At 33.1% G+C, this 24,356-nt stretch overlaps 1 pseudogene across 1 annotated transcript; it reads right to left on the reverse strand.

The window, feature by feature from the left end:
* Positions 1-5,144: 5,144 nt before the first annotated feature.
* LOC145126239 (auxin-responsive protein SAUR36 pseudogene) lies at positions 5,145-6,160 on the reverse strand (annotated as a pseudogene). The gene is made up of 2 exons (XR_013716374.1): positions 5,997-6,160; positions 5,145-5,928 (listed from the first exon to the last, which is right to left on the reverse strand). The product of XR_013716374.1 is annotated as an auxin-responsive protein SAUR36 pseudogene (transcript).
* Between the last annotated feature and the right edge of the window lie 18,196 nt (positions 6,161-24,356).

Consider the following 24,356-nt stretch of genomic DNA (forward strand, 5'->3'; position numbering starts at 1 on the left):
GTCTCTCCACATAATTCAGGCAATCATCAACCTAAATGTCATCCAGAGGAACAACTGCAGACTCATCTGCCACACACTTCCGAAGTGGAGACACATGAAGGTGTTATGGATATGGCTGAGCTCATCAGGCAAATCCAGCCGGTATGCAACCTTGCCCACCCGGGCTGAAATCCTGAAGGGACCATTGAATCTGGGCCCCAGCTTGCCCCGCTTCCGAAATCGGATGACACATTTCCAAGGTGACTTCTTTAGGAGCACCAAATCTCCTACCTGGAACTGGAGGTCCGAAAGTCGCCGGTCTGCATAACTCTTATGCCGGCTCTATGCGATTTGCAACCTATCGTGCACCTGCTGAATCAACTCAGTAGTCTTAAGTACAACCTCAATACTCTATGACTCGATGCCATTTAACATCCCAAAATAGTAATATTTTTTTTCATTTAAAGGTCATTCAAAACATTCATTAATTGTTCGAAATCCATACAAATCATAGTATTAAATCATCAGAGTACAAATTATTTCAAATGCGGAAACCGTGAGGGGATGATGTTTTGCTATCATGTCAGGCCCTTCCCTTTGGAACTGGAAGTACCTGAAACCATAAACAAAATCTGTAAGCATAACACTTAGTGAGTTCCCCCAAGTACCAAAAACCACACATGAAAGAAGAGGAGGCGGGAAAGGCAGCCGCTGCAAAAACAATCAAGTAGCTAAAACACAAAAAGAACAAAATGGGAAGATATAAAAAGAAAACTGACAGATGTGACAAGTATTTATGGAAGAGGAGGCGGGAAAGGCAGCCGCTGCAAAAACAATCAAGTAGCTAAAACACGGATGTCTAGGCGCGTGCAATACCCTACCCAACGTTTGGTTAATCACCAGATTTGACAAGATTTAAGCCCAATTATTATAAATCATCTAGCAACTATTTACGACAACTAGGTTGGGGGCTTAATGGGGTATGCGCTCCAGCCCACAAGGGACATAACCCACAAATATATACGGACCAATATTCAATCCATCAGGATATACTGACCATGTATATCCAGAATCGTACTATATCCTGTATACAACCTATAAAATAGCATCCCAAGAAACACAGAAAAGGCAAGCTAATTTTATTTAAGGGTCTTGCCTTTGCAACCTTAGGAAGAAAGGAGAGAGAAATACTGATGTGGCATTAATGTGCCATTCGGTTGAATGGGTTCATGGTCGGTTATGAGGGTGGGCAAGATTGGCATGTGCACAAGGACCATTTTTTTGGGGAGCCTTTTTTTAATTATATTCATTATTCATGTCGGGAATCACATTTGCTCTTGTTCCTTCAAACCCTAACTGCTCTATACAAATCCATCTTGTTTGATGTCAAAGCTCAACATCTCGAAAGTATAGCATGACATTATATAGTTAACATTTACAGATTTGGGAGGGTAATTTTTGAGTTTTTTCCATTTTTTATTTAAATTTTCTGTTGAAAATTTGAATGATTTGTGAGATTTGTTGTATGCAGTGATTGTAGAAGACAAGGAGAAAGGTGTTGCTACCTTCTTTAAAAAAGATCAAAGAAGGTTAGTAAAAAATTTGTAATCAAATTGTTAACGTTTTATAATTTCAAGTTCAATTTGTCTTTTTTGTTATGTATATTAATTTGATTTCATCTTGGGTTGAAAAAATCAAGTTTTGGGATCATCTTTGGATTGAAATAATTTGTTACAAGTAGGGCCTAAGGGCCTTTTTTTCGGCTCGTCCCGGACATTTGAATCCTCAAGACCGGTCCTGAATGGGTTGGGAGAGAACGACTCCCTCCTGCCTTATAAAACCTAGGGTTAAGGAGGAAGGGGTCATTCCCTCCTAAACCACTCAACCCACTGTCACTTCAGTTCCACATCATATTCTCTCTATCCTCTCTCTTTCATCTTTACCAACTTACAACACACGGAAAACATATCTTTTCCAACCCACTAAATTAAAAAAAAATACAAAACAACTAAAGTAAAAATCTTAAAGCATGTGGTACAAGAGAGAGAGAGAGAGAGAGAGAGAGAAAGAGAGAGAGAGATAGAGAGAGAGAGAGGGAAGAGGAAGCGAGTTAGAGAAATTGAAAAAACAACCCACCACTCCTAACCCTCCCAAACCACTAAGGAGTAATAGATTTACGGGAAATCTCCAGAAAAAATCTCAATATTTTGAGAAGAATTTTAATAAAGTCCTAGATTTTATTTTTTGAACAAAAAAATCCTAACTTTTTCACTTTTTGAATAGAAAAGCCTAATAAACCGACTAAACTATTCAGCTTATCCCTTTTTGACCTGTTCAGCAGGTCATGAGACCAAATTGTTAGTTTTTCGAAAATAATGAAACTTTTTTTGCAGATTTTGTCAAAATTTGTATATAATGTATAAACATATTTTTTTACGTACTTATATTTATTTTTACGTATTTTTGAATTTTTAAGTTTTTATATGTACATATTTACATATTTTTATGTATTTTAAATGTATAAACATATTTTTTTTTACTTATTTATATGTATTTTTAACCATTTTACAAATTTTTATGTGTTATATTTTATGTATTATGTACTTATATGTATTTTTATGTATTTATGTATTTTTCAAGTTTTTTATATAGATGGTTATGTATTTTAAATGTATAAACGTATTTTTTACGTATTTATATCTATTTTTAAGTATTTTACATAGTGTTTATGTATTTTTATGTGTTTTTTTATGTATTACATATTTATGTAATTTATAAGTTTTTTATATAGATGTTTATGTATATTTATGTATTTTAAATGTACAAACGTATTGCTTTACGTATTTATATGTATTTTTGTAAGTATTTTACATATTTTTGATTGTTTTTATGTGTTTTTTTTATGTATTATGTATTTATATGAATTTTTCCGTCTTTATGTATTTTTTAGTTTTTTTTATATAGATGTTTATGTATTTTTCATGTATTTTAAATGTTTAATCATATTATTTTTACGTATTTATGTATTTTTTACTTCAAGTCGTCTTCACCATTTCATCTAATTCGCACAACTTCTTCGAGTGCGTCTAGATGGTTTTACTACATACCCATATATTTTAAGCTTTTTTCATTCGATGTTTAATTTCAAGATAAGCTAATTGGAAAAGCTTAAAATATGTGAGTATGTAGGAAAATCATCTAGACATACTCGAAGAAGTTGTACAAATTAGATGAAATAGTGAAGACGATTTGAAGTAAAAAATACATAAACACCTAAAAAAAATACAGTTATACATTTAAAATACATAAACACTGATATAAAAACTTTAAAAAAATACATAAATACATAAAAATTCATATAAATACGTAATACATAAAAACATATCAAAATTCATAAAAATACTTAAAAATACATATAAATATGTAAAAAAAGCGTTTATACATTTAAAATACATAAAAATGCATAAACATCTATATAAAAAACTTAATAGAATTACATAAATACATAATACATAAAAAATAACACATAAAAATAATTAAAAAATATATAAAATACTTAAAAAAGCATATAAATATGTTAAAAATACGTTTATAAATTTAAAATACATAAACAATGTAAACATATACATATAAAAACTTAATTGGTTTCTGTCTGGATCTTAAGATCTTAATTGGTATCCTAATATCTTAGTATAGATCTTGCTTCAGATAGAACTTATGTCCCGTATGATAGTTTCTGTCTCGGAAAGTGCTATCTGGTAAGGTGCTGTCTGGGAAAGTTTTCTGACTGGAAAATAAACCATGTTGTTTGATTGTACATCTGATTGACTGTGCTGAATGATGAAAAAAAGTAATAATTCAATAAAAAATAAATTAAAAAAAATTAATAATCCAAGAAAGAAAGAAAGAGGCGGGGTTTGGTGCATAATTGTCTTTCCAGCCCATTCAACCAGAAAGATATGATTTTGGGGCTTTCTGGGAAAGACCTTTTTTTTGTGCAAATCAAACAGTCTTTCAGGTCCATTCAGCCAGAAAGATCTGTTTGGACCTGGAAAGATGCGTATCAAACGGGGCCTTAGTATGATGAAGATCATTTTTTTCTTATAATATCTTACAATCATTAAATCTTAATATCAAGATCAGATTTTTAACAACCATGAGGAACACATAATTATATCAATAATATATGTATATTTATGAATTTAGCAAATGAAATATAAAAGTGGAATCACTAAAACCATAAAATTGATATAAAAAATTCTTCTAGCATTCAATAGCTTTTTGATATAACTTTCTGTTGTTAAAATTTTAAAATAAAAAGGATTATGAATATCTATTGCAACTTGCAAGTACCACTTTATCTTAGCCTACATTGTTAATTTAATATAGATAATTACGAAATTTTAAAAATTAGATTTTTTTGATACCATAAAAATATTAAACTTATCATTAGCGAGTTTGATTTATGATAAAAATAATTTAAAATACGTCAAAATAAAGAAAAATTCATATACTTTCACAACTTATTGATAGGTGTGCTATGCTACCTTTTCATAACTAAATTTTGTATATTTTATGCGTCTTTTTAAATTATATACAAATATTTGTGAACCGGTTATTACATAAATTCCATTGTTGGTTCCTTACAAATACTTAGTGCTTCCGTACATTTAAATATATAATATTATTAATTTTCGTCAGAATTTTCTAGAATTTTTAAATTCAAATTTATGATAAAAAAGACTATGCAAGTACCATTGTACCACACCGTACCTTACCAAAACGACAAAATAAATACGGTGATTTTTTTTATTTTTTTACAGTTTTTCACCAGTTTTTAATTATGATGGGTAATAAATCCACATTTTTTCTGAAGATTGTAATGAAAAAAAATGAGTTTTTTTCTAATACTTTTTTTCTCAATTATTTAGTGTTTCTTATAACACGAAATGATACCAAAAAAATAATAAGAATGATAACAAAGCCTGTCCAAGTTTTTATTGTCGTACCTATCCCATTTGGCTAAGATGATAGTTTTAAACTAACAACCAAGGAGGACTAACAACTAGGACGTCATGATTCAATCCCACAAAAAAGAAAAATAATATAATAATAGTATATATTTGTGATTCAAAAAAAAAAAACTAAAAGAAAGAACAAGACAATTTGACAAATATTGGTGTTATTAATAACTAACAGTAACCCATATTATAAAACACTTTGAAATTTAGATTATTTATTTATGTCCACACATATGAAGAAAATCAAAAGTCTAAGATAGACAAAAGTGACATTCTAATTTATATCGCCGTCGTCATCAAGTGTTGCTCAGCTACCAGGGTGAGGGTATCATTTTCCGGCCACCGCTTCCAGCGGCAATCCTAGTCTTCACGTTCTCAAACTCTGAAATCCGGCAAGGAATCGTGATACCACCGGGATGATCATGACCGTATTCCTCCTCCGCCTTCATCAACAACTGCCCAAACAAAGGATGGTTTATATATATCACCGGCACCAACACCCTCTCGAAACCGCCGTCGTCCTGTCCCACGTACACAGCCATCTTTCCCTTCGGAACAGTCGCGTGCGGCGGCGCATGATCCGTTTCCACAACGGAGTCTTTTCCTATACGAAAGTAACCCGAACGAAAAGCGGGGTTTATAGAACAAACAGCTCTTGCTTTCGCCTTAACTCGAGCACCCCACTTCAAGAATTTTGAAAACGATCTGAGAGATGGGTTTAGCCGATGGTATCCCCTCGGCGACAGCTGGTTTCTCCGGCGGATGCATCGGAATAGTGAGATGACTCTATGTTTAAGCAAAAAACCTCGGAATTTCTTCATTTTTTGACGAAATTCAAAACCCAAGTCAGGAATCGAAGTTAAAAGCAGGAATTGGAAGAAGAGAACTGAAGTTTAGGAAAAGGGCCATGGGTCTGCAACAGACATGGCTAAACGGAACAAGGTGAGACAAATTTCAGAAAGAGTGATGGGTATGTTTGACATAGTCGTTTCGTACCTTATGATCTAATGATTTGGTGTTTCCATACTTATGATTTCTTCGGAGGTTGCTTGATCTATGGATAAATTGTAAAAAGCAGACCACCAAGTTTGATGACGACAATGATGGTGGATGAGAGAGAGAGAGAGAGAGAGAGAGAGAGAGAGAGAGAGAATATGCAAATTAATAGAGGAGAAGAAAATGGGAGTGAAATATATATAGAAAAAAAAAGAGAAATATGATCAGGTTTACAATATGTGGCCACCCAAAAAATAGAGGCTTGCGTCCACGTGTTATTGTCAAGGTTTTAAGGGCATCTCTAATGTTGTCCGTGTTTAAGAACTATTCATCAAATGATTATGTACCTCTCATATGAATATGGTAAGTGACAATTTTATTCTTTTTCTCAAGTTAATATTAAAATTAATTTATTTTAACATGGAGTAATATAGTATTGTATCGATCATATTAACTTATTTTTTATAATGTTAATGATATTTATTAAGATGTTAATGATATTTATAAACTTTTGTTATGATATTAATAATATCTATTTTTTAAAATTCAACGAATTAACAATTTAGATTCCCTAATTATATCTTTTCTAACCGATTAATCTTTTAACTTTAGTCCAATAACTAGTTAACATCGAATGTTTTTTTTTACGATTAATATCTATTAACTTATATGGTTAATGCTTTGTATTCATGTTTTAAAATTATAGACACTAAACATTTGATTATATATATATATATATATATATATATATATATATATATATATATATATATATATATATATTCTAGCCGTTTACCCGCGCCAAGCGACGGGTACGAATTGTTCATTTTGATAATTATTTCTATTCAGAAACATGTATGATTTTGCGTCCAACTTTGACACGAAGGTAATGAAAAGGTAAACCCCTGACCCTGGAATCTAATTTGCTTCAAACCATATATGTAACGGAAAAAAATTTGGAATGAAAATCAAGAATCTAAGAAACCACAGTGACCATTTATGTAACCTTTTGGTGAATAGTTTTCTTTTGCTTAGTTTTAACATTTTTTCAAGAATATGTCACATTAAAAAGAACACGCAGTGCACGGGCAAAGAGTTTAGTTTAGGTGAGTAGGTTTAGTATTTATGGTTTACGGTTTTGGGTTACAGGATATGGGTTTTAGGTTTAGACTTTTGGATTTAAGGTTTTTTGTTTTGGGTTTTGGGTTTTACGTTTAGGTATAAGAGAGATTGGTTCGGTCAAGGCATTTCCTTATATTTAGGTCAAAACAGATTTCCGTCACTAATTTTTTATAGAATAATTTGTTTTTATGTGAAAAAGATGTTGATGGTCGGTGGTCATATGTAGGTACATAAATTGGCAAAAGGCGATCAATGGATCTTTGAGCCGTAATTTTTTTTTTATCGAATAAGTTAATAAAAAAATGACTAAAATGAGAGGGTGTTTATTTGGAGCAAGCAATGGAAGATACTCACATAAATTACGTGGAATTAGTCACCAAACTGGAAGTGACAATATATAAAAAGTTGGAACCGGTTGCATGACTATTTAAAATTCGGAACCTCTTTGAAGTCGGCCAAAATAGTTCCCAATACTATCGGGTTCCTTATCTTACCTATTTCATCTTTTATCTAATTTTATGAATTTAATGCAATCTCATTATTTTATAAACATAGTCCACATCTTTTTTCACAATGTGAGACAAACACAAGGAGTATATTACTCCCCTTTCATTATCAATCTCCCTAAACTCCCAGCCACATTATATTTTCCTTACATATACCAAGTTGAGACTCTTAAAAATGATATTTAATCTAAAAAATGACTCAATTCTGTAAATAATCATTTCGAATAAATAAAAATATGGATGAATGTGAGGTAGAAATATGAATAGGATGCAGGTTATATTGAAATTGGTTTAACCCAAATGTCCAACACATATCAATTAACTTATACATGCTTTTTTTATAGTTTTTTTAAATATGTGTAATATATTCAAATAGATATCGTATGAATAACTAAATGGAGAAAGGTAGTTAATCCAAAAAAGCAAATTAATGTTTGAATTTCACCACCTGAACTTGCAATGTACCATCTGTTATGATAAAATTAACATTAAAACTAAATAGAGATACAAATTCCTAATTATATCAAAAGTTGAATGAACCTATGTCACCTACAGCTCTGATTAAAAATACATAAACCATTTCAGTCCCCATGCTCTTTTAGTAAAATGAGAACCATCTCACAACCTTATTGCATCAATAGCTTGTGATTGCAACCCCTGCTACAACAATAATGCAAGCAGCCAGTCAACAACTGCAAAAAAATGCAATGTACTTTCCAAATTTGTTAAATTGTCACACTTGACTTTAAATCATTATTATTATAACTATGAATATTAATAAATCTACTAATTTAAAACAATTGCATTGTATTTTATTATAGAAAGCTTACTTACATTTTAAGAAGGATGCTATAATAAAAAAAGATTAAAGAAAGTGTGTTGTATATTAGTAGGAAAAAACATAGCAGGCTTGAGATGTCATCTAAATTACATCAAGTTGAGCCTTATTGCCAATACTAACTTGCTTTTGCATGAGTACTTCAAAACCAAACTCATATAGTCTGCCACATACCTAGAATTAGACAATTTCTCCCTCAAGCGACTGATATGTCTTCCCTACTTCAAAATATGGTTGCTGAAAGCTTGAAATTGGTTATGCACATAATAAGACCATACATGAGCTTATTCCATATAACTATCATAGCTTGTTGCAACCAACAAAACACTCATTTTTGCATAAATGCAAAAATTAACATTTCAGTTTGGCTTTAATGATATATAAACAAATCAATGATAGTTTTTTGAAAATAGAAATGTGACTTGCTGTTGCAAGCTTTGAGATCAAATACCTGAATACAGTAGTAAGGGTAACAGCCAATACAGTAGGAAGGGTAACAACTAATGATGTTTAAAAAGAATATAATAAAGACTTGGCAATGTTACAAATTGTAAAAATATCATACAGACGTATTAAAAGTTCAAGAGTAAAGAAAAATGGTCCTATTTCATGGTTTAATATTGAAATTTGGAACCTTGAACCTTGAAATAAGGACCAAAAGCAACATGAAACCTTGAAACAAAGATAAAAGATAAAAATGGTTTAAATTTTTTACTAAACTTTATAAACATCAAAACAAAAAGGGATCATCTTTGTAATTTACACTAAAAAGTTATAACCCTTGACCAAAAAATAAAAGAAATTAAAAAAAATTGATCTTTGTGGTATATTGCTTTTCGCCGTTATGGTCCATGGATAAAAAAGATATTCTAAATGAAACAACAATTGAGTGGTTAAATTTAACAATCTAATAACCAAATAGACATAAAACCTTATAATAAGGACTGAGATTGCAAAATGAAACATTTTGGGACCAAAATTTTGACTTAGTAAACGTCGTGACATAGTGAAAGTAACAAATATGTTTTGGTTTTTCAAAAAGAAAACTTACACTGTTGCCAAATCAACTGAAAACGGAGTCCATTTCCAACTCGATGTATGCACATTACACTTGCAATGGATCTGTTTTGCCTGATATAAACACATAATGTAAATATTTATTATCTTTTCTTGCGTGTTTATTGACTTGCTATGACTTCTAATTAGTAGATAATGCTTGATTACATAATCATAGATGGAAGTATTTTTACATAAAAACTAATTTTAAAGACAAATTTTTGATGGTATAATCTTATTTTCAAGGAAGATTTATGTAAAAAAAAAAGAGTTGTACTAACAGTTAAAGAACCACAAAGTCCATAGCAATCGGATTTTGTTGAATTGCAAAACATGATTAGTAGAAAGTAGAACCAGAAAATGTCTTTAGATACCAATGGCTAAAAAAACAAAGTTCAGCATCCACAAACGCATAATTAGTGGTGAGTTTAATGGAACTGATGTTAGTTTCATATTGAACGTTACCCTAAAATCGAACCAAGAGAACGGGGAAGATATTAGCAGTGAATAGTGATGATTTTGATGGTTGGAGACGGTAAAACGGAACAAATATAGAGAGCAAGGAGACCATTACATGTGACCATGAAGATGAAGGTATCGACTACTGGAACCATACAGATTAAAAGATGACCAACACATATGCCTTCGTCTTCTAGACCTTCTACCCCTATAATAAAAAAACTGAAAAATAAAAATGATAAAGTTAGGGTTCAAATGACGGACAAATATCAAATGATGGTGTGATGCCTACATGAAGCAATAAGAGTGAAATTGTTTAAAGCATCGGAACACTCACAATCACAACACCGTAGGACTGGCGTCGGTGTAGTGGTACCAGTGGTCATGGCGGAGTGCGGTAGTGTGTGTGGTAGCGTTGGTGGTTGAGATAAAATGGTGAAGATCATCATTCCCCTGTTTTTAGAAATAGAACCACGGATAGGGGAAGAAGAAATAAGAGGATAATGATGAAATTTGAAATGGCTCCAGGTAATTAGAGAGATTTTTGAGAAGGGGTCAAACCAAATGAAATGAGGATAATGAAACTGAAACGGAGCAAACCCCTGAATCATACAAACACGTTAAACAAAAAAGAAGATATAAATGTTTTTTTTTACTTGAGAAAGCATTTCTAGTAGGGAAGAGAAGGCATCATGTTTTCTTGAACCTGCAGGAAACCATAAGCCTTCTGTTAATATGAAACGGGCAAACCAACATTGAATCAAAGAATCACACATCAAGCATTTAGAGAGAGAGAAAAAAAAGCTTGGAGAAATTGGAGGATGTAAAGTTCAGAAGCAAGAGGCCAGATATAGGGGAAGGTGGGCGAGAATCGTGAGAAATTTACCAAGATCAAGGGAAGATGAGGATTTAACATTCAACCTAACAGATTAAAGATGGTCATGTCAAATTATTAAAGGGGGAATTCAAATGAAAAAGACCTAGTCAAGCTGACGATCAGTATTCACATTAGAATTTTTAATTTTTTAAACTTTTTTCTTATCATTGACTTTTTGACTTTTTGACAAATTCTAATGCATAAACTTGTTATATATGATGCTTTAAAGGTTGTACCTCTTAAAATTCAACATTTGAGCTTATTAAGGTATATATATATATATATATATATATATATATATATATATATATATATATATATATATATTTTCTTTCATAATATTTTTCTCACGAATAAACCTCATGGTTTGATTTCATATGGCTTTTATTTCCACAAGAAATGATTATATTGCTTTTATATATTTCTTTGTATGTATTTACTATTTTATTATTTAGTTATCTAATTTTTGTTATTAAAATATTAACATCTATAAGTTGGGTCTAGCCTACTTCGCTAACAAGATATCCAACAATAAGGTCTTTAGTTCAACGTCGGGGATATACTCACTTGCAGTTCTAAAAAAAGTTATATATATATATATATATATATATATATATATATATATATATATATATATATTAACACCTACTCTATCTTATCTCACGTTTATCCATTTCTCATCCACCTTAATTCAAAGTAGGGATAATGACTTGAAAGAGTAACGTATTTTATCTTTTGGTCACTAAATTATTTTCGTGTTTTATTAACCATTGAACTTGTTGAAACATGTACATTATGTCAGTATGACCGGTAATAGTGGGTTTTGCTGGTTTCCGACATTGTTTCCGGCCAAACATGAGTTTTCCGGTCATCTTCTCTAGTCAAACTCGATTTTCTTGGCAATGTTTACGACCAATCAATCCCATGTAGAAATTAGATTGAAGCAGCAAAACACTCTCCCTTTCTCTCTTCTTTTTCTGCCTAGTTAATGGCCAAGAATACCTCCTTTGGAGGTGTTGTTTCCTCGAAAATCATCAAGAAGAAGTAGCCTCTTGCTCCACCACCATCTAGTCGATTGAAGCAACAAAACACCCCCTGAAAATTGTTGTTCTGTTCTGCTCCTTACCTCCCTCATTCTTCTTTAATTTTAATCAAGAAAACCTCCACTGAAGGTGGGGTCTTTCGGCAGTCAAGAGGGAAGCAGCCCCCAGCCTGTTTTTCTCATCCCTTCTCGTCGGATCCACAACAGCAAACTCCCCCTGATTGTTGTTGATCTGCCTTGCCCTTTCCCTTCGTGTTTTCTGCCGACATCAGAAGAAGAACAACCAAGGAGGCCGCCGAAGCAGCCCCCTCGCTGCAACAACCGTTGGAACAACCCCCAAGCTTAGGTCGTTCTCAGATGCTATTTCGAGTTTAGCCGGAAACATCACTGTAAAATCGAGTTTGACCGAAGAAGATGACTGGAAAACTCATGTTTGGTCGGAAACAACACCGGAAACCGACAAAACCCACTATTACTGGTCATACTGGTAAAATGTACACGTTTCAACAAGTTCAAGGGTTAATAAAGCACGAAAAATAATTTAGTGACCAAATGTGAACAAAAGTTAAAGTATGTTACCCTCTGGAGTCATTATCCCTTCAAAGTTTCGATGACCTCTATTGTCTTCACATTCGGCAATCAAATGAAAATCGGACGAAAATCGGATTAATCACTTTTGAACCAAATTAAAATTGACTCATAACTAAACTACACCGAAATCAAATATAGAAATTTATGGAGAAACCCATAAACAAAAGTGCTTAAGAACCAAAATAGATGGAATCATGTTAATCTCTAAATCAATTTGCAATTATTTAGTTTTAGGGTATATTCCTTCATTTTTGTTTTGTTTCACATACCGTTTCACTTATACTGGTTGTTTGTATATATTTTTACCTTGTTATTAACAAAATCCATCTAATCATTGCCATTTTCCCCAAAAAAGGAGTTTGTTTCATCAAAACTTCAACTTGATGTTTGAGAGAGACAACAGAGTACCGACGATACGAGTTGTGGTTTGTTAGACGACTAAAAGTGTATGACAACTTTATCATTTTATCTATATATGTTATTAAGAAAATAAACATTTAAAAGAAGTACATGCTTATGTATTTTATTTATTTACGTGCTTATGTACAACAGTACAAGACATGGCCGATCCTGAGGATTCAAATGCCCAAGACGATACGAAAAGATGCCCTTTAGACATTAACGTGTAACGAATTTAATTATATAAACTAAAGTTTTTTTAAAACGATGATAAACTTTATAACAATACACATAGCAAAATCATAGTATTTTAACAAGTAATTACATACAATAACAACCTTGCTCTTCAACATGCTCTTTAATATGCTCTCCAACAGGTTGTCTATGGTTAAACTTATCTAGAGATCCGACTTGAAACTTTCTAATTTCTTCATATAGTTTTCTCTTTTTACGTTTTTGACTATCAGACGCTTGTTTATATTTCATCACTTCAAGTTGACAAGTTCATTAGTTTCAATAAGAATTTCTGATAATTTGAAATCTGATTCAGAAATAATCTAAAATCTAAGTTAGAAATAATCTAAAATCTGATTCATAATTTATGATAATTTGAAATCTGATTCTGAATGTAACGTCCTGATTTTCAAAATAAATGATTTCATTTTGAAATAGAATAGGCACCATTTTCATAAAGATACATCCAGAGCAAAACCATTTATTCATAAACCATCATTCAAAATCAGAGTTATGAGGAAAATATACATGAAATCTCGAATCATAAAATTGTTGATGTGTATGTACAGTTAGACCTTCGCATTCCCATGAATCGATAAAGTACCTGAAAAACATTAAATCCATAATTGTAAGCCAAAGCTTAGTGAGTTCCGAAAAATACCAAATACAACAATAGACATACATAACAACAACGAGTCTGTAACAACCCCAAGTCTGTAACAACTTCACCGTTGTATTTCAACCAAACGAGTACCGTTATGGGTAGAATTTTCACCTTACTATTTATATTTTAAACTTGAACTAACATCCCAGGTAAGCCTATGATCTTGGATTTAATCAATATCTTGGACTGTCATCATGTTTCTTGTAATATATTGTGAAAAAAAAATTTAAATATTGACTAAAAAGGAATAGACCAGGTCAAAACACACGTGGTCAATGCATCATGAACGTTGAAGACCATTGTAAAAGTCGGATCAAGCATGGATCAAGGAAGATCCCAAGAATGTCGGAATTTTGGTTATAATTGATATGTATATAAAGCCTAGCTTATCATTATTCACATATACACTCTGACTGCCATTATCTCTCTGGTTCTCTCGACACTTAAGCACATTTACATCATTTCTAAGATTAGCTAGCACTTGTAATTTTATTTCGATTTAATATAAGTTCTAAGGCATGTGAATTCATCACCTCTCGAGGTTTTATACCAGAGATTTAAAAGGATTAAGGGATTTCCTTGTAACTCTCTGTGTTCTTGCATTTACTTTGATTTATTTAATGTTGTTTGATCGAATAATTTATTCCACTATTTACTTGATTGTTCATATGTTTTCATCATCCAAATTAGTAAGATACTGTGTGGTATCTTGGGACCCTTTTTGAGTATCTTAAGCTTAATTACACGGTTCACTTATTAAATCACTTTAACATTATTTTTTCCCAAATACACTTATTTTCATTACGAAGTAACACACTATTATTAAACAGTTCTTCGAACTTAGTTATTTTGTACCCAGGATCTTAGACACAACCAAGATCTTTGGAACTTCTCAATAACTTAAACACTTTACTTTTTTTTTTAGGCAAGTTGCAATCATATATTTTAATTGTCATCGTACAATGAGTGAGATGGCAAACGGGCAACAAAACATCTATGTATCAACCCCCGGTTTGTATCAACCCAAACAAGTATCTAGACTCACAACACTTTAGTTGGTCTTGTCATCAACTCTCCGGCCTACAACATAAAGCTTGCCCACCAGCATCTTGGCCTTCCACGCAAACTAGGAATGCCTCAGCGCCCACAAAATATGTTGGTATATGCATACCATAGGTAAACATACAACTCAACATTACAGATAACATACTAACAACTCTACTAGCCTAACAATATAATATAGTCTAACAAGCTACTACAACCTAACCATACCTTAGCACACACGGATACCTATTGAAGTGGAAAGTATAATGAGAAAACTCACATGTTCAAAGAGGTGAAATCAACTACTCGAAGTCCAATGAAACAACCACCCGAACCACCTAACAAACAGAGACTAAACCTTAGTATTAGCTCAAATCCTTAAAGTTGACCAAACATCAAACTTTTCAAGAAGTCAAATCCCAATGGTTGAAGTCAATGGTTAAAAAGTCAACACTTGGAAAACCAGGCATACCGCACCCACTACATGACAAAACAGTCGAGTTTCTAGCATAAAATAGACATGCATCTGAAAAACCCCAAAAACGCACCGTTCTTGGGAAGGGGGCGCCACGTCGAGACCTTCTTTACAACTAGAAATGACTTAATCCATTAAGTCCAATCCCAAACTTCCAGATCTTGTCATTAACAATGTATTAATGGATAAAGTTTCCAAAATTTTTCATTAAGACATTCCAAACAAGCAAGATCTAAACTTAAATACCAAAAAATGACTTAAAGAACCAAACAACTTGCATGACTTAAAGGACAAGCACAAGATGGAAACTTTTCAAGTCAAAAAGGTCCAAAGAGCATTCCTAGGTGCTCAAAAGATATTGGACTCATCTTAATTCCAATATCATAAACAAAATGGACCAAAAAGCATATAATATGGCCAATAATAAGATCTAGCAAACGAAAGACCAAGTTATGAACTTTGTACTACAAAAGTCCAAAAATGGAGTGACTTTGCTGGATCCAAACTTATAACAACTTTCCTTTCAACTAAATAAACTTTCTTGATCTTCAAGCTTCACTAAATCACCACAAAAAGTAATAAAATTGGTTCAATGAGAGAGGATAAGCTCACAATACTCAAAGGAGGCTAGGGTTTCACTCAAGGAACATTCTAAGGTTTAAGGAGGCTGAGAAATGACAAACTATTGGAGTTAATGCACCTTTAAAATAGTCACAAAACTCTAAAACACATTCAGTCCACTGAGCCGAAAGTGTGTCACGCTTATTAAGAGGCGTTCCTCTCTTTTGTGATTAATTCCAAATTTTTCAGCAAATGCAATAAATGGCTTCCTGCTTCGCCTCATCCTTCCAATTTCTTATGGATTATAAAACCCTCAATTAAAGTCTGGAAAAACACCATCAGAGATAAGGTGTTACACATAATTTATAATAAATTTAAATCTGATTCCAAATTTCTGATAATATGAAATCTGATTCAAAACTTATGGTAATCTAAATAAGAACTTCAACATTCAAGTTACATCAAATTTACTGATACATAAACATTAAGGGCCAAATTTAATGATAATATTATTCAAAATTTCAGATTTCTGATAAACATTATTACATTAATATTACTGATTTAGTCATGTATGGTTCAAGGCTAAACTAGAACATAAACCCAATTTACTGAATATTAATTTAGGTATAAAGTGCTAAACTAGAACAAAAAGAAAAACATAAAACTTTTACCGAAATATAACTGATTTCAGTCTTCAAATAGGGCAGAGGTGCAATTGGTTTCGTTGATTTCAGAGGCAAGTCGTCTCATGTATGGATTCTGGAATATCGCTTTGGTGGTGGTCGACTCAACTAACTAACTGACTATCGTTGGACGTTGGTTATAAGTTCTTCATATATATATATATATATATATATATATATATATATATATATATATATATATATATATATATATATATATTAGATCCTGTGTAAATACCCATTTTGCCCCCTCAAATTCGGCTCTAATTATGTATTTTACCAATAGATCTATACCACTTTCATTTGTAACTAGATATTAACTACGTTATTATTTGATTTAGTTTCATTTTATACTCTCTGTGGAACAACCTCAATTTGAATTCCATGATTATTTAAAATATTTCAACCTTTTTAATGTTAATTAATCCGGTGATATTTACTTACCAACAACCAGCATAAAATATACATTTCATCCATCACATTAATAATCCATTATTTATTTCAAAATAGTAGTGTTAAATTGTCAATCTCTTCACATTTTGAAGATATATATAATTAATGGGATAATGACTTAAAAGGGTAATATATTTTTCGATTTGTACACATTTAGTCACTGAGTTTTTTTTCGTCCACATTTACCCCTTAAACTTGTTAAATTGTATACATTCAGTCCTTATGACCGGCTACTACAGGTTACCCGGTAAAAATGACTTAATATGGTAATATATTTCTCACTTTGTACACATTTAGTCCTTAATATTTTTGTACACATTTAGTCCTTTTTTTTTTTTTTTTTTTGCAAAATAAGTCATTTTTTTTGTACTCATTCAGTACTTATGAATGATTTTTTAGTTTTTTCTCACGAAATCTTACGTGGGACATTCATTAATGAGGTGTATGGGGCTTTTGATGCGTATATCCATCGCGATCTCGACTATTTGGTTGCTTAGGTCATGTATTCTGAACGTCATAACTTCTTCATATGATCTCGGATTTTAACGATCTTTATATCCATGCATTCGTATTTTAGTCTACTACAACTTTCATTTAGATTACTCCCATTAAAAAATAATATATTTTTACTTACGATTTTTATATCCATACACGGTGGCGGATTTAGTATGGTCCCGGTGTTGCACCGACAACACCTGTTTTTTCTGTTCGCAGTGGAAAAATTTTCGCTTTTTTTTTTACGTTTATACCTATTTTCCATGTATCGGCAACACCTATTTCATCTTGGCAACACGTACTATGTATTACTGCGTCTTCCTCTGTCCATACGTTTTTTATGAATGCATGTATGTATGTTTTTTAAAAAATCGTTAGTAAAAATATATTACATTTTAATTGGAGTAATCTTAATGAAAGTTGTAGTAGACTCAAAAAATGAACACGTTGATAAAGATCCTTAAAATCTGATATCGTATGAAGAAGTTACGATGTTCAAAATACAAGACCTAAGCCAAACCACAAGACTTACGCAACCAAGCAGTCGAGATCGCATTGGACATAAACATCAACAACCCCAAGCACCTCATCAATGATTGTCTCACGTAAGATGTCGTGAAAAAAAACCCAAAGAAATCATTAATAAGTACTGAATGAATGCAAGAAAAGGACTTATTTTGAAACAAAAAAAATGTTAAGGACTAAATATGTACAAAAATATTAAGGACTAAATGTGTACAAAATGAAAAATATATTACCCTATCAAGTCATTTTTCCCGGCTAACCTGGAGTAACAGGTCATAAGGACTAAATGTGTACAGTTTAACAAGTTTAAAGGGTAAATATGGACGAAAAAAAAACTCAGTGACCAAATATGTACAAAATGAATAATATGTTACCCTTTTAAGTCATTATCTCATAATTAATTTAGTTGTCTTATAATTTAATGAATTTTTTCTAGACCGTAGTCTACGGACAAGAGCAGATCCTATTCAAACATTTAATTTATTGAATGCAAATTGCAATGCATCATACTTGTTAGTATTTTAAATTTTGAATATTAATTTAAATTTGCAGTCATTTAGCACTGAAAAATTATAAGACATACTGAGAAATTAAATAAAATAATAGACTAATTTCCTTTTTCTTGTTTATTTAACATAGAAAATAATAAAAAGAGAAATATTATTCATTTTTCATGTTTATTTAACATAAAAAATAATAAAATGAGAAATAAACTAATTTCCTTTCCACCTATTTAAAACTTTATTTTTTTTTTATAGAAAAAACAGAAAAAATATTATGAAGACATGATAATTAACAAAAAGAAATTAAAATACGCCTAGACACAATCACTCTATTATCACAAACATGTTCTATAACACCCGAAATTCGCCATAAAATACACCCATATATCTTTTTTAAAACATTAAACGATGGGCATACTATATATATTAAACAACGAATTGCAAGTAGTTATTACACATAGCAAAAGAAAACCCATAGATCAAACTGAGTAGTTACATTGTTATTTTTTACATAAGTAAAACTATACAAGCTTTCTTGCGGTTTCTCTATTATTCATTTAAACAATATCGGGTGTTGCTATTAGCACCCAATTTATTGGTCAAAAACCACCAAAACCATTTTGACTTTGGATAAATAACCCAATTTGATGGGACTTAAAGATAATAATTATATATTTTATATATAATTGCACATGATTATCCACCGTGTCTTTATTTAAACGATTTTCTTAACATCCCCATCAAACAATCACTTTATCAAAAGATTAATAAATTTAACAGCTTCACCCCTTCTAGTTAAAACATATTTCCAATTTATATCCTTTTCTATTTTAGAAAAATTACTTTTAATCCTTATTATTTCAATTTAGTATTTATTGATATTTCAATTATATATATATATATATATATATATATATATATATATATATATATATATATATATATATATATATATATATCAAGGTTGTGAAAATCGCTCAACGGTCAACTGAGAATAATCGATTAATCGGCGGTTAATCGAAACCCTAAATTATTTATAAATTTAAAATATCCTAAATTATTCAAAATTTTGATGTAATATTTGACAATTAAAAATTTTGAATTTTTTAAATATTTCCCGCCTATCACCGTCAATGACCGCTAAGGACCGCCAAGCCCGAGTTTGACATATTTTGACAAATTCCCGCAAAGCACCCTAATCGTAATCCGTTCAAAGCCGCCAAACGATTAATCATCAATTAATCGGGCGCCAAAGCCGATATTGATCGTAATATCATACAATCCTAGGTATAAAAAACGAGCCAAAACATATACAAATCGTATTTGGGTTAGGAACATAGTAAGGATTGAAGAAATAGTCAGCAAGACATCTTAGATCGTAGATATGTTGTTATCGCTTATGTTCACAATTTACAAGAATTGTATCTAATGCCTAGAGTTTTGTCACTTTGGTGTCACAACATATCACTAAATGCATATATTCCACCGAATATACCACATAATAATTGTAATATTCATATAATTGATGTCCTTGATAATCAATAATATTGATTTATACATTATTAATATTACATATTTTATTGTTAATATTAACACATTTCTAACAAAATGAATAATGATAGTGTTTGACAAAATTATGGTAAATGAAAATTACAATTTTTATTTGTTGTAGTTCTATTTAGTTAAAGATAGTTGTAATTGTGCATTTTTAAAATGGTTTTACTTGACGATAATAATAATAAAAGAAAAACGACTATGTCCCGTCGATATAAAAAATAGCATAATTTTAGTAAATATATATGTAGAGATTAAACAGTTGGCGAGACGACCACCTATCATCTAATAAATAATCAAAAATTAATACAAGTTTAAGCAAATATATAAAGTAAAAACAAAAAATATTAGCAAATCAAACATAAATTAAAAACAACTATGATAATTTATAACAAATCTATTTTTTATTATAAGAGAATGTAATTTAAATATCATAATATAGTAAATAAAAATGATATATATATATATATATATATATATATATATATATATATATATATATATATATATTAAAAAGTGAAATTACATAATTATAAATATAAATATTAATATGAAAATTAATTATTTTCAATAAAATAACGAAAATAGTTTTAAAAGTCACGCACTTACAATCCCATCATTCGTCAACCATTATTGCATTTTTTTTAATATTTTTTATTTGACTTAATTACTAGTGGTATTGACTTGATTAAAAAATGGTTTTGTTATGGTGTATTTAGAATCCCCGAACAATATCACTACTTCCTAAAATATGCATCAATAACAAACACTGTAAACACGAAGCTTAGTGAGTTTCCCAAATATCACACACAAATAATTAGCCTCTCATGGCTATATCTCGATAAGGACCCTCCGATCATGTGTCTCAGTGAAGACCCTTCGGTCTAACAACTCAGGTTGGACCCTCCAGTCATGTATCTCAGTGAGGACCCTCCGGTCTCACAACTCGGTTTGGACCCTATGGTCCTAACTCAATAAGGCACAGAATAATATACAACATAAATCACAAAGACAAAATGCATGACATCACATAACTCAGTATAAGCACATAAGACCCTCCGGTCAATAACTCAAATAAGACCCTCCGATCACACAATATTACCACTCAGGTAAGTATAGTGAGAAGACTCACCTCGCAGAGTAAAGCAATATATCCCACACTCGAACTGCGGGTCTAGACTTCGCCCCGCCATGGCCTCCAAAATCCACAGCTTGACCAAAACCTAAAGTCAACGGAAGTCAACAGTCAAAGCTGACCCAACTCGTCGAGTGCAACTCATGAACTCGTTGAGTTCCTCAGTACTCAATAAATCACGAAAACCCGAGTCAACCCGCCGAGTTGCTAGCCAACTCGTCGAGTCCATGCAGAGTCCAGAAGATCTGGGAAAAACCCTAACCACTCGTCGAGTTGTCCCACCAACTCGTCGTGTTCACTCTGAATCCAAAAACGGGAAAACCCAACTCAACTCATCGAGTTGGATGCCCAACTCGTCGAGTTCTTCAGACATTACACATTAAACACATTCCAGTCGATTCCAATGCTCCAAACTCCAGATCCAATCTCCTAGGATGAAGTTACCACGTAAAGTTGCTAACTTTACGATCATGCAAGGCCTCACAAGGCTAAAACACCAGCTCAAGAAGGGGTTTAGGACATGAAGACGGGTCAAAGCTTCATAAAGCTTGAGGCTTTAGGCCTAAAGGTCCTAGTAGTGTCCAGATCTGAGGTCTCAGCTCCATAACACGCTCATAACCATTAATGACTCAAGGAGAAGCTATAAAGGGCCATAAACTCTTTAATGGAGAGATCTAACAAACAAGTGATCAAGGTAATGACCTTTTACCTTCAAATGACTGCTACCACTGAGATGATGCCAGATCTAAAGACTCCTTCTTGTTCCAAGCCTTCTACTCTTCAAGGAATGCACCAAAACACACACACACACTATTAACCCTAAAAACTCTTAAAATGGAAGGTACTCGATTAGGGTTTGTCTCAGGGTGATAAAGTGATGAGGGAGGCGGGGTAAAGGACTCAAGGTCCTTTAAATCAGGTGCAAACCCGAAAAATTAGGGTTTCATCAAACAGCCTCAACTCATCGAGTTCAGTCCTCCAATTCGACGAGTAGACTTCATATTCCGCGCGTCCTGATCAACTCCTACACGACGAGTTGGGACCAACCAACTCATTAAGTAGGTCCTATAATGTGAATAAAATTCTTACGTTCCACATCCAGGAAATCGGGGTGTTACAATTCTCCCCCACTTAAATTAAATTCCGCCCTCAAAATCGCTCTTTATCGACACATAGATTAAAACAAACAATCCGAGAAGCAAAACCGGAAAATCTCATAACATACAATGATCCCACTCCCAAGACATCCGAAACCAAACATGAACTCCCAACCCGAAGAAGGACGGACCCCTTTTCCATTGCAATATCAACTCTGACTCTCCAGAACTCGGAAACTATAGTTATCTGTCTCCTCGAAAGACCACCCATGCAGAATATCACCATGTTAATCGCTCATCGAATAACGGCCCCGATAAAACACTTCCAACTCTGATTATCTTGTTGCGACTGATGGGAACAAGTCGTTGACCATAATTGGCTGCTGACGACTCATTTCAGACATACTAGTCGATCTAGATCGTGACTCAAAAGGAACGAATGGGTCACATCTCACCAAGGACCAACCAGCGGTACTGTTATCAGAACCAATCTAAGAATGAATCTCAATACTCTGCCCTCAGACACTATAAGAATGACCATGCCCAGTCGGAAATATCCTCTGATATCCATAACCATAAGCCTAGCTTCCCTTCAAATATTCCTTCCAACACTGAGTACCAGGTCAGCTCCCGACCTAAAAGTTGAACCTCCAAGGCTACCCTAGCACATCCGGCAATACGACTTCACAGTCGTTCTATCTAACCGAGCTGTCTCAACCAATCACACTGGACTCACAATCGCGAAGTTCGCTTTACCCCAAGCAATTACTACAACCGATTTGAATTCACACCTAACCTTCGACCTCTATCGTCTACTACTTGCTAATTCATGCGTGTCGTGGTCCTCCTAAAACCAACGAACCGATTCACCCAGGTCTAAAGCATCAGATGGGAAACATACCCACTCAGAATGAAACCCATCTGAAAAATCTGAAATCCCAAACTACCCGTCCTCCACACAGATAGAGCCAAACTCAAACACAAGAGTCTGGTCCGACACAGAATTGGAACCACTCGTATCAAATCTGATATTCAACTCATGACCCGAGATCTGCGAATCTACGCGTACATTACTCCTCCCATTCTTTCGATTTGCGACAACCCCTCCCTCAATCGAGATATAACAGTTCCCGACCGTCATAGAGACCCGAGATCTGCGAATCTACGGCCACCAGGTTCCCAAGGACTCAATAGGCAAGGCCACCCAGGCCTAAGAACCTCTCTGCGTCACCCCCTGACCGATGAATGCTACGGCTTCTCGCAGTCTTCCAACACTCTCTCACTGACTCGTAAATGTTATGGCTCCCCGTAGTCTTACGATACTCTCTCGCCGACTCGTGAATGCTACGGCTCCCCGCAGTCTTATAGTACTCTCTCACTGACTCGTGAATGCTACCGCTCCCCGCAGTCTTACGACACTCTCTCACTGACTCGTTAATTCTACGGCTCCCCGCAGTCTTACGGCACTCTCTCACTGACTCGTGAATGCTACGGATCCCCGCAGTCTTACGATACTCTCTCACTGACTCGTAAATGCTACGACTCCCTGCAGTCTTATGAAACTCTCTCACTGACTCGTGAATGCTACTGATCCCCACAGTCTTACGATACTCTCTCACTGAATCGTGAATGCTATGGCTCCCCGCAGTCTTATGGCACTCTCTCACTGGCTCGTGAATCCTACGACTCCCCGCAGTCTTACGATACTCTCTCATTGACTCGTGAATGCTATGGCTTCCCGCCGTCTTACGATACTCTCTCTCACTCGTCATGAGTTTACCCCATGGTTTTCCCTGATAATCCAAAGTGATTACTCCCACCTGGATCCATACACTCTCTTACCACCCCACAATCTCATCATCAAGCCATCACTGTATTAAGTTCACTAAACTTATGCTCAACGATCTATCATGGATAGGTGCACACACCCACCCAGATTAAGCATCACTGCTCCCGAGGACAGTTAGTTGATGGGTTCCCAAGGGAATAATAGTCGCTCGATGCTCCACTTGCCGTCTAACAAACCCGAGTCTTAAAATAATCCCAC

This window comes from Lactuca virosa, chromosome 7 (assembly GCF_052849685.1).
Source record: "Lactuca virosa cultivar CGN04683 chromosome 7, Lactuca_virosa_CGN04683_v6, whole genome shotgun sequence".
Classification (NCBI taxonomy): domain Eukaryota; kingdom Viridiplantae; phylum Streptophyta; class Magnoliopsida; order Asterales; family Asteraceae; genus Lactuca; species Lactuca virosa.